The sequence below is a fragment of the Leptinotarsa decemlineata genome, unplaced genomic scaffold (assembly GCF_025532065.1).
Source record: "Leptinotarsa decemlineata unplaced genomic scaffold, Ldec_3_MD MMD2_tig00026347_RagTag_RagTag, whole genome shotgun sequence".
Lineage (NCBI taxonomy): Eukaryota > Metazoa > Arthropoda > Insecta > Coleoptera > Chrysomelidae > Leptinotarsa > Leptinotarsa decemlineata.
Genome location: NW_027412698.1, coordinates 4,445,519 through 4,455,971, shown reverse-complemented (window position 1 = coordinate 4,455,971; position 10,453 = coordinate 4,445,519). Strand labels below are relative to the sequence as shown.

Sequence of the window (10,453 nt, the reverse complement as noted above, 5' to 3'; positions counted from 1 at the left end):
TAGATAGAAGGGATATTGGTCTGTAATTTGATGGATCCTCCCTATCCCCTCCTTTGTAAATTGGGATCACCATGACTGATTTAAGTATTGTTGGAAATGTTCCCGAGACAAACGATTCATTTATTATATCAGTAAGCGCGTCAATAGCTGCCGGGGGCAATTTTTCCAGCATATTTATAGACAAACCATCAGCTCCAGATGCCTTTTTGTTTTTAATGTCCTTCATAGCACACTTTATTTCATCTGGGTCTGTTGGAAACAAAAAGAAGTTTTCGTCAATTCTTACATTCTCAAGATATTGCATTGGATTAATATGAATGTTAGTGGAAATGTCATTAGTAAGTTTAGTTGCGTTAGAGCAATAGTAATCGTTGAAACAGTCAGGTTTCAAATTGATTTCATCGATTTAATTTTTGCTCTTTCCACGGATTTCATTTATAATAATCCAGCTCTCCTTTGCTATATTGGAGGCAGTATTAATCCTGGTATGATAATATGAAAGCTTAGCCTGTTTTATGACACTGTTGTATACACTTCGGTACCTATTGCAATAATTTTGTAGGTGTTCCTCTTTATGAAACTTTTTAATGTAGTTCAATGAGCGCATATTTTTGGCTGATATTTTGATGCCCTTCGTTATCCAAGGTTTCCTTACCTTTTTTCGGATTCTGGTGATAGGAAAGCACTTTCAAAAATATTACTGAGTGTATTCAAATATGTGTTCATATGTATGATTCTGTTCCAGTTGACCTGATCACAGGCCTTTTGAAATTTGCAATAGTTGTTTTTAGAAAATATACGCCCAAGTATATTATGTTTTTTAGAAATGCCTTTACCAGGGAAGCTGAGTGTACTGAGAACGGCTTCATGATCTGAGAGATTTGCTGACAAAACTGAACAGGTTACCTTAGACTCATCCAAATTAGAACAGAAATAGTCTATTATAGTAGATGTACTCCGGCAAATATGTGTTGCGGATTGCACGTGCATGGTTAAGTTTAAGGAGTCTAATAACTGTTCTAGAAGCTGACAGGAACGATTTGATTTGTCTTCAAAATTTATATTCAAATCGCCTGCTAGGACAATATTCGAATTCATTGGAAGATGTGTCAGCAGTATTTCGAGCTTTTCGAAAAATATGGTCATTTCTTCGGAAGGGGTTTTATTGTTATCTCGCGTTCTATAGATACACAGAACATACAGGAGAAACGCTTCACAGTACACCAAGGAGAACTCAAAATTTTTCTCCTCCAACAAATTACTGAATTTTTCTACCTTAACAAAGGAGCATGTATCTTCATTTACATTCTCTAGTATCAGGGTTCCTCCATGTTCAGCCGTAACTCGGTCAAATCTAGAGATGCATTTATAGCCTGGTACAATTATTGGTTCCTGTTGTTTCAGCCAGTGTTCTGTAACTAATACTAATTTTGGAAAATCAAGATTTTCTAAATAAATATATAAGTCATCAATTTTGTTTCGAATTGACTGTATGTTAATGAGAAGCAGGGTTAATTTACTATTGTATATACATTCTGGAAGATTCAAATTTAATACTCTTTTTCTTGGCTCAGCGGAATTTCCAATAAAAAAGATTCGTGGAGGTATCTACTTGAAATCTCAGCCTTGTCGATTTCTTGTATTTTCACTGTCTTTACAACAAGACATTTATTAGATTCAGTAAGGAAGCTGTGTACCCTTGTAAGTACATCGAATTTACTTCCTTTTTCCCTGATGTCGCTTATGTATGTGAGAGAGAAGTTATGATTTTGTTTCCTAAACTCATTGATCCTTTTATTGATAGAATTGAGCAACTTTTGATCAATAATATTATTTCTTTCAATAATTAAAAGGCGGTTTGTGAATTTGCTTATTGGTAAAATTTGTTTCAGCGCTAGATTTAGACTACGACTATTGCTTATATTGTTGGTATTGCACATGACGATAACATAATCATCCTGCCCTAAGTTAATAGTGTCTTGGAACAAGTTACTTGTTAATTCAGATAGCTCTGTATTTGGTTTCAATATTTCATACATTGAGTACTTGCGTTCTCCCATACGACTTTCCAGGGCCATGGAAAAGTTTTTTGAATAGTCATCTCCCAAGATCACTATTCTTTTTAATGAATCTGTCTATGACCTGTCATCACTAACGTTCGATCCTATTTCATCGGTTATTAGATTCACCACCACTTCATCGTCTAATAGGGTATTTTGTGAGGTCTGGTTTCCAATAGACTTTGGCCTGGTTTCCTTTAATTCAGTTTCTGGTGATTGAGGGGCCAACTTTCCAGTATTTTCTTCATTGAGTTGAATATTGTCCTCATTTAATATTTCAACTTCAAAGAAATTAATTTTCATGGACTGCCTTTTCTTCCTCCTTTTTCTTTTACATCTTACGTCTTCCACTTTGTAAATTCTGTCATTTCTAGTTTGTGTACCTTGGTCAATACTCTGTATAATTGTTGGGATTGGAATCTCAGTCACTTCTATTGTATTTTCTTCTTGTTCTAGAATTTTGTCAATGTGTAAATTTATCGGTTTCCGTTGTCCATCCCCCTGTATATGTTTGCTTGGTGACTCATTGGAATTTGAAGTCAAATTTTCCTTTTTTGCTAGGGTATTCTCTTTTCTTTTCTGTTCTATGTCTGGTAGGAATTCCTTGGTCAAATGTTTTTCATCAGTTTGAGTTTCTATCGTTTTTGTTTCAAGATATTTATCAGCCAGTTTTTGTATGTGCGAGGTGATTTGTTGTTCCAGTTTTTCAATCTGTTGTCGTTGGACTTCTACCTGTTCATTGAGTTTTGATTCCATTTCAAGGGCTTCACTTTCCAACACACTATTTTCTTCTTTCAGTTTGGAAATATAATTGCATTTCCAGTGATTCTCTTCCACCAGATCTCTTATAGTTTGTTCGAGAACGCTGTCAGGTTGGTTTGTGTTTTCTTCATTTTCAGCTCCACAGCAGATCACTTTGTTCTCACTAATAAAGGTAATCGTTTTTTTCTTTCGCATGATACAACTTTGGTGAAAAACACTGAAGCATTTAGTGCACACATAATATTTGAGAGGCTTTTTGCAACATTTATAACTATGAGAGTCGTCCGTCATATATTCACTTTCAGCCATGTTATCCGTACCACTTGTTAAAGTACACTGTTAAATGTTAAAGTACATTGGGATGCAACTACAATTTCCCGAATCTAAACGATACAGAAATTTTGCACTATGCAAGGAAGGGTTGCAAACTCAATTATTTGGAATCCTTGGAAATTCATAAGCATAAGCATTGCAGGTTCAACCTATTAAATGTTCAAATCGATCTAGTTTACTCACCAGTGTTTAAATTAGCTCATCCACATGATCACAGGTAAAAAAAATTCAGGTACTCAATTAAGTTAAGTACCTCTATTATTGCCTAGAGTAGTGTTATATAAGGGTTAATGTAATTCATCATTTTTAGTTTAATGTATAAGTTTGAAAATCTCCTTATCGGACAAAACTGTAGTAATGTCAGTTACAAAAAACATATAAAGTTTCATTTTTCATGATGATTCACTACCATGTGGTAAAGGCTACATTCATCAACTTATTTTAAGGTTAAATCATTTACTTAGCTTTCAGTGTTGTAGCATTGAATATGAAATATATAAATACAGAATACTTCATGGGTTGCCCTTACATAAGTTAACCCTTCGTTAGTGTTTAGGGGTATACTATACCCCAGAACTGCAAGTCACAGCTCTCAAATCAAAACGAATTTATCTACCGACTTCTGGTGCTTAGTAGCTGTAGTTGAAACATATTCTTTCAGGTACTACACACCCTCATCTCTGTCCAACGTCTCAGTTGTAAGCGAGACATCTTAGAAGTCAGTCAGGGTACGACATACCCCGAAACGCTTTCAATGTAACTATTTGTGTTATCAAGTTTGGAGGTGAATTTCTCATTTGAAATAATATTCTGCAAAATATTGTTGATTATTTTCATGAATATTTCAGGAGTTTCGCTAAAATTGTGAAATGTCTTACGAAATAGAACAAAAAAAGACTCAAACGTTTATGGGAAGTGTTTGGCGCCAGTTCTGATGATGATGATGAGTCATTTATTGATAGTAATTCTGAAGGTGAAGATGAAGGAGTACTAGAAGAAGTCGGAGTCGCACAAATAGGCGAAGAACATGCTGCTGGAAAAGAAACAGAACACGCAGGGGACGAAAATACAATTTCTGAAACGGATGACTCACGAAATGATGCAGATTCAAATCCAAGTGATAACAGGTATTTTTTAGACAAAAACAAGTCAAAATGGGCGAAATTCCCAATCAGGAAAAACGTTAGAACAAGATCTGAAAACATTATAATCCGTTAACCTGGCGTGAAAGGAATTGCGCTACACCGAAGATATGCTTGATGACATAGTTCGATATACGAATTTCACTAGTTCGGACTTCCATTGTCTATTATATAAAATGATTTGAAATCCCTGAAACAAATAAAAAAGAAGAATTAAAAATGAATAGCTGAAAATAACAATTATATTAACCAAAATAAACCTGAAATGAAATAATAGTGAAATAAAATACAAGTAAAAATAGAAAAATTGAATAAATTAAAATAAAGAAATGAAAAAAGAAAATAAAAAGTAGAGAGATTCCAAGTCACGTTAGTTCACGACGTTCCGACTGTTAGTATCTACAATCGTCTTCGGGTGATGACAGTCATCACCGACAGTACACCGACAAAACATGTCAGATCTTTGTAATACTGATGGAAGTGGTATTGAATTGTAAATGTATGTAAAATATGTTGAAGGGAAAAGTTGCTTAGAATTAAAAGTTATGTTCAGATACGAAGTCATGGCCTGCTATTCGAATTTTTTTTCTTTTGGAAAATTTTGAATTACCCCCGTATGATACATATTTTTTACTATTTTGATTTAATATGTATTTGAAGTAGCCACAATCAAATCAGTTTGGAGTATTTTTTATCAAATTGAAGTGTATTTGTAAAATTTACTTGGATTTGTATTTTTTTTCTGTGACCGTCAACTTCATGTTTGTTGCAAAAATATTTAACAGAACTCTAGAATAACACAAATACTCTTTTTAACGAGGCAAATACTTTACTAACTAAATGTTCATATGAATAAACTGTCAATAAAAGTATAAAAATTCATTTATTCTGACAACAATGCCTCAACTAGAACAGATATTAAAAAACAATCCAAATTCTATCGCGGATAGACATGAACAAAAAACACATATGCCCTAAAACAATACTGTAGTTTGATAGTGTGGCTTCTTAAAACTTGCCTGTAAAACGTTTTCATATTTATCCTTAATTAAAAATGCCTCACCCAGTATTATTAACGTTAACTGAAAAGGCAGAATTAGTTTTAATCTGTGGTGATGGTTGTAAAACAATGCGCAAAGCTGGAAATATTTTCATCGAGCGGCATCCAGACAAACAAATTTGCTATTCAAGTGTAAGTAGAATTTTAAAGAATTTCAAACAGACCGGCTCACTAGAATATAAACATAATACGGAGCGCACAGTAGTAGAAAATCCTAGAAGGTACACCCAAGAAATTAGTGATTATACCGGCATAAAAAAACCTCTGTGAAGTGTATTCTCAAGAAACAAAAGTACCATGCTTACAAACCTACATTCATTTGTACATTTCAAGAAAGAGACTATGATTTGAGATATGATTTTTCCATGTGGATTCAGAGTCGAATAGATTGATTATTTATATTGATTAGTTATATTTAATTGTCCTTATTGCTTAAGCTTATGTTCGTATTTTATTAGTTAAACGAAATTTCTTTATTATCTACTATGACTTGCAATTTTACTTGTATTAATAAGTTATATGAATTGTCCCATTGCTCAAGCTTTGTCAACAAGTTGCCCTTAAGACAATAAAGCATATTTATTATTATTATTATAGAAGAACAACGATATATTTTCATCGATGTATTCTGTTTGGAGATAAATCTGCTTTTACAACAAATGGGGTTTTATCATCACAAAATTGCAGATGGTGGTCAGATGTCAACCCCAATTTCATTATTGACAAAAAAATCAATACTATCAGAAAACAGACGTTTGGTGTGGTATATTAAATGATAAATTACTAGGTCCGTTTTTTTTTCGCGAGAATTTGAATAGGAGAGTTTTTGGATGATATGGTATTAAAAGAACGGCAAAAGTTATGGTTCCAACATGACAGTTGTTCTGCCCATTCTACTAGAAATGTTTCTCAGTGGCTGAATAGGACATTTCGTAATAAATGGTTAGGACGACATACCGATCCTCGATGGCCTCCTCGTTCTCCAGACCTTACAGCTCTAGATTATTTCTTATGGGGATACTTAAAACAAAAAGTCTACAGAGATCGCCCCTTTAATAATGTTGATGAGCTTGAAATTTCAATACGAGTTCATTGCACAAATATTCCCGCTAATGTGTTGCGATCTACATTAAACGAATTTTATGAGCGAAGAATTAGATGCATCGAAAGAGAAGGTGGACATACAGAGACGCTTCGATAATTTTTATTGTTAGCACCTGTTAAGTTGTGAAGTTACCTACTGTATTTTTTTGTACTATCGCTTATTGGTTCTTTTTTGTTCATGGCAATCCGCGATAGATTTTGACAGTTTATTCATATGAACATTATACTTAGTAAAGTATTTGTCTCGTTAAAAAGAGTATTTGTTTTATTCTAGAATTCTGTTAAATATCGTTGCAACAAACATGAAGTTGATGGTCACCTAAAAAAATACAAATCCAAGTAAATTTTACAAATACACTTCAATTTGATGAAAAATACTCCAAACTGATTTGATTGTGGCTACTTCAAATACATATTAAATCAAAATAGTAAAAATATGTATCATACGGGGGTAATTCAAAATTTTATTAAAAAAAAAATTCGAATAGCAGGCCATGACTTCATATCTGAACATAACTTTTAATTCTAAGCAACTTTTCTCTTCAACATATTTCTATATTTTTTGAAATAAGGGTTCTTTACTGTTGAACGAACTTTATATTTTTTGTCCTATCCTGTATGGTGTTTGTCATAAAGCCATTTCATGTACACTTGGTATAGTTTTGGAACATGCACCAACTTTTGTCAAGAATAAAATTTTCTGAGAAAATGATAATAAAAAAGTTTCCCATTTGTTGGACCACACTGTATAAATATCAGAGTAAGAAAGAATGAACTTATAGTACTCAATTCAATAAATAAAAAGCTACTGCATAAGCGAAACATGTGATATATTTTTTAAATAAAGTTTTTGGAGATCAAATCGTAAAGTGTGGTTTATGAAAAAAGCGATAAGTGAGTTTTCATCATGAGAAATGAGTGTCTGAAATAGTCAATTTGTTTACTTTTGGATGCTCGTATCTTCAAAAGCAGACTGAAACAATGTGTTTTGACTTCAGATTATGTGCCAACAAAAATACAAGAGTCCCATATTTTTTTTTACAACTGAAACTTGTGATTTCACCGTTTTCCATAATATAAGAAGACATAAAGGATATAGTATTATTTTTAAAAATATAGTCAGTGGGCATACTTGAAGACTGGTTGATATTGAAATTATTTTAAAGAACAATTCGTTCAGACCGGTCTCAACCTACACTGTAGGTTAATGAACAGCCACCTATCAGAAAACAACTACTCCCCTGGCTAATATCACAAATTACTTCGGATTATATCCAACAGGTATCAGTGCAGCTGTCGGACTATTATTTTGTGGAATAGAACATTTTGAATTTCACTAGTTCGGACTTCCATTGTCTACTCTATAAAATGATTTTAAATCCCTGAAACAACTAAAAAAGAAGAATTGAAAATTCAGAAAATTCAAGGAAGCCGCATACATGTTGTCCAACAACGTATTCAGCCAAGACAGCGTAGAAATACGCAACATATGGAAACCCATCATCAAGCAAAAAAATGGCCAACTCCCGCCAAAACGGTCATCTCCCACGGAACCAGTGAAGCGGAAAATGGAAAGCGGGGATAAGTGAAAGTACTCGAACGACCTATAATTAGTCATCTCTCGGAGGAATCAGTCCAGTCATCACCCGAGACGATTGTAGATACTAACAATCGAAACGTCGTGAAGTAACGTGACTTGGAATCTCTACACTTTTTATTTTTATTTTCTATTTTCATTTCTTTATTTTTATTTATTCAATTGTTCTATTTTTACTTGTATTTTATTTCACTATTATTTCATTTCAGGTTTATTTTGGTTAATATAATTGTTATTTTCAGCTATTCATTTTCAATTCTTCTTTTTTAGTTGTTTCAGGGATTTCAAATCATTTTATAGAGTAGACAATGGAAGTCCAAACTAGTGAAATTCATCATGAAACATTGTCAATCACCTTCAAAAAGAACATTTTGAGTAAAGCAACTTTTGTTAGTTTGAAAAAAATTGATAGAAATAAATATTCTTTGTTAATTAAGCATTGCTTTTTGGCGAAAAAAATACTATTGAAGCCAAGATCCAACTCGATTACCATTATTCGGACTTTGCACCAGGATAATCAACCATTGAGAAGTGGTGTGAATGAATGAATCTTTATTGAATAGGAAACTTACCCTAATATACATACAATTGAAAAAAAGAAAAAAAAAATCATTAACAAAAGAAGATAATTTTAACATGTACAAAGATCTGTAAACATGCGCACTATGTGCCAAGTTTAAACAAGATGAAATGAGCACCGAGGATGATGCACCCAACAAAGTAATTCTAGATGACCTCAAAGTGAGGTTGATCGAGATAGCTGATGCTCCAAAGATATCAACTGATCAAAAACAACAAAGAATTGATGAATCTGAGCAGTGTTTGAAGCTGTTCCACCATAAAAAAACACGAATTTATGCGTCGATGTATGACAATGAGTGAAACATGGCTCCATCATTTCACACCAGAATCAAAACGATCAGATTGTCATCTGAGTGGACTACACATCGAGAGCCTACTCCAAAGCGTGTAAAGACGCACAAGTCGGCTGGTAGGGATATGATATCAGTATTTTTGGAATGCGCATGGTATAACATTCATTGCCTATCTTGAAAAGGATAAAACCATCAACAGCAACTATTATATAGCATTTGAAGAGTAAATCGGGAAAAACCAGCCCTAGTTGAAGAAAAACGGTGCTGTTTTATCAAGACAATGCTCGAGTCACAAATTAATGAAAACGATAGCAAAATTGCATGAATTGCTTCCGCATTCATCTTATTCTCCAAATCTGGCCCCCGGAGACTTTTTTCATTTCTTGGATCTCAAGAGAACCTCCAAAAAAATTTAAAAATAGTTAGAAGGTTCTTCTTATGAGATTATTGCCAATTATAAACACTTCTCTAGTTATTGAGAGATGATTAAGAATGAAGTGAGCCTCTGTATTGATGTGATAATTTACATGAAAATCCTCGTTTCTCTGATTATCCAAGTAATTGGTATGTAATTATTATAAAGAGGAAGGATCAGATGCAAAACAATCATACTTCGCTGTTCAACGTCACAATTATATAAATGGAAGTGCTCACTTGTTATCTGTGTTGTAAGTTCAAATATTTGGTGGTTAGATATTGATTATTCATTGTTGCTAATAAAGTTATTTCAGTATTGAAAATAATTAGAAACAGGAATTACACTTGGTTACTGCAATAATCAGAATATGTATGTCCATATTCCATAATTTGAATTACTTCATGATAAATCACGTTTCTAAAATTGTCTATTTTCCTTCTCTCATTAAGAATAAGAATTCAAGTCCAAAAATAGAAAAATCAACATACCATGTGAAGTTCTTCCATCTGAATCATGGTGTGGTAAGAGTCTATAGAACAATTTTCAGTTTCTACTGAAGATTAACTTTTTGCTTCATAGAATAGGATATTTATTTGATATCCTTTGACCTCACAGTTTTAATACCCATTATGGTACCTTGAAAAAAACTTCTATACATTTCAGGAAATAATTGCTGCAAGGATATACTTACCATTTTAGTATTGACTGTCAAACATCGCGACGTTAAACCAAGAGAAGTGGAAAAATATAAAATAAAAATTTGCTTAAAATATAAGGTGCGGCCATAATGGCTTTCAGCAAATTACAAAATGGCACCAGACACCAGTGTTGCCAATGGGAATGGCACAAAATAGTTGAATACGTGGGACAAAAGATGGGTCGGTATTTGATGAACGGTATTTTAGAGTGCAATTTAATGATTCTGTACCGTCAGTAGGTGGTATCGCAGAGTATCCCACGCGTCGCCTCTTCGCGTCAGTATACAGATACGGTATATACCGTGCGTTCCACTAAGCGCTCACATCGATCAAAATGCTCCTATAACAATTCCACATAATGAACACGGTTGTTGTGGTCGCCTCGAGAACGTCACTAATGACGT

At 33.4% G+C, this 10,453-nt stretch overlaps 1 long non-coding RNA gene across 1 annotated transcript in view; it reads right to left on the bottom strand.

Annotated features, from left to right (window-relative positions):
* LOC141486116 (uncharacterized) overlaps nucleotides 1-10,231 on the bottom strand; it is a 28,703-nt gene extending 18,472 nt beyond the window's left edge. The window contains exons 1-2 of the long non-coding RNA XR_012467657.1: nucleotides 10,043-10,231; nucleotides 9,840-9,987 (exon numbers count right to left, since the gene is read on the bottom strand). This is a non-coding gene — a long non-coding RNA (uncharacterized lncRNA). The remainder of the gene's footprint in view (nucleotides 1-9,839; nucleotides 9,988-10,042) is intronic.
* Between the last annotated feature and the right edge of the window lie 222 nt (nucleotides 10,232-10,453).